The following is a 2,367-nucleotide window of genomic DNA, read 5'->3' as shown; positions in this document are numbered from 1 at the left end:
TTCTGAGTCTGACATTGCTAAACACTCTCTTTAAGTTTCTGCCGCCTTCAGCTTTCCTGAAAATTGACGGTCCTCGGTCTTCTCCTAGCTCACCAACATTTCTTTGTCTATTCTTTTGCCTATTTTCCACCTTCCCCCTGCCTCAAAATTTCCCAAGGCTTATGCCCTAGACCTTGCTTTTCTTTTTCTACTTATTCTTCCAAGGAAGGTGTCCTGGGTTGAATAGTGTCCCCTCAAAATTCATGTCCACCCATGCATTTTGAATATCAGAATGTTACTTTACTTGGAACTAAGATCTTTGCAGGTGTAATTAATTAAGGATCTTAAGATGAAATCATCCTAAATTTAAATCCAATGACTGGTGTCCTTATAAGAGGAGACGTAGACAGAGAAGGAGGAGATATGAGATGGAGGCAAAAATTAGATTGATTCAGCTGCAACCCAAAAAATGTCAAGGATTGCTGACAACCACCTGATGTTAAGAGAGGAATGAGCCTGATGTGGTATTTGGTTTTCTGTCCCTGCATTAGTTTGCTGAGGATAACTAGGTAATGTGTTGATAGTTGCAGTAAACCACCATGGCACACGTTTGCCTGTGTAACAAATCTGCACACACCGCACATGTAATTCCAGAACTTAAAATAAAATTCTTTTAAAAAGAAGAATGAGATACCTCCTCCCTCAGAGCCCCCTGGAGGAACCAACCCTGCCGGCACTTTGATTTCAGACCTATGGATATTTCTGGAAACTTGAGAGAATGCAATCCTGTGTTAAGCCCCCAAGTTTGTGGGTTTGGCAGTCCTAGAAAATGAATACTGAGGCCTTATGCCTTCACCTCTAGCATCTGTGCTAAATATCCAGAGACATTGCTCTCTAGGTCTGGTCTCCTATCTGCCCCATCTGCTTTTTAATTTGGGTATTCTACCATCATCTCGAACTCTATTTTTAACAAAGGGATGTTATTATCTTCTCCCTGGTTCACACTCTCCCTTATCCATTGTTAAACTTATTGACAAATACAAGAGCTTGAGGTCTGTTCTTTTTGTTAATAAAATTATCCTTGCTAAACCAGAATGTTCATATTCTCTCTCTTTTAATATCTCTATGTAATATAAATTACATGACTTATCAAGTTATCCATTTATCTCTCATATTCATCTTTTTCATTCCAACTTCCCCACCCTTTCTCTTTAAATTACCAGTTGATTGCACTAGTCCCCAGAGTGGGGTCATCACCTACACTGTCTTTCTGGTCTAAATCATTCTCCATCCTAGACCCATGTCAGTCCATTTTCATCCTAGGCCCAGTCAGTCTTTTACATTAATACATATATGCTATATAATATATTTGGTATATTATAAATATACTAAAAATGCTAATTGGTTATTTGTAATTTATTACATATATATGTAATAAATATTTGCATATATATATATGCAATGTATATTGGTGGCAAACCAGAGTCTAGCATCTACCTCTGTATTTCTTCAAATATAGTTCAGGGAATGCCAATAACATATTCACTTGGAGTATTAGAATGCAGATTCCCGGGTCTTATCCAAAATCAGATTCTTGGTTTGGGATCCAGAGCTATTCTCATAAAATTCTTATGAAAGCTCAACATTTAAACATATTGAGTTCCCTTTACTTTTATCTAAATTCACTCTTCTTCCTACATAAACCCTCTGTTTCTTCTGGAGGCACAAAAATCCACCACTTATCTTCCCTAAAATGTACCTTGCTTATTTAAACTTGAAGCATCACTTAAGCCTGGAATACTTCCTTCTTGCTCTCCACCTCTCTTTTGTTAAAAGTTCCACTCAAGTTGCTTACTCATCACAAGGACTTTTTCAGTCATGCAATTCCACACTATTCTCTTCCACCTCTGGGTTCCTATCACATGTTATTGTGCCAGTTACTATGTACTGATTAATTATATGTCATTATTTAGGTAAACATGCAGTTATGGTTTGTTTCCTTAAGAAAATCTTAAGCTGCTCCAGACTCTGCACAGGATCTAATACATAACAGGAATTCAGCAAACATTTTCTAAATTAGTGCTTGAAAGAAAGGCCAGGGGCAGCATCTTGAAAAGCTCACAAATGCGTATAGGAGACTCAGATGTAGACCACCTTGTTAGGAAGTACACTAATGGGGATGGTACTTATATTCCTATTCATTCCACTTGAGTACAACTATGAAGGTTGACTGATGATAATGTAACAATGATACCACGTGTTGTATTTCTTCAGGAATGTGAGAGCAGATAACCAGGCTTAAACTATTAAAGTTATTTTTTCTACCAGTCTAACAGCTACTGAATTATTGCTAATACAACAAAACTGGACTAACAAGCTAAAAAAATT

The sequence above is a fragment of the Rhinopithecus roxellana genome, chromosome 18 (assembly GCF_007565055.1).
Source record: "Rhinopithecus roxellana isolate Shanxi Qingling chromosome 18, ASM756505v1, whole genome shotgun sequence".
NCBI classification, from domain to species: Eukaryota; Metazoa; Chordata; class Mammalia; order Primates; family Cercopithecidae; genus Rhinopithecus; species Rhinopithecus roxellana.
This window is presented reverse-complemented; position numbering follows the sequence as displayed.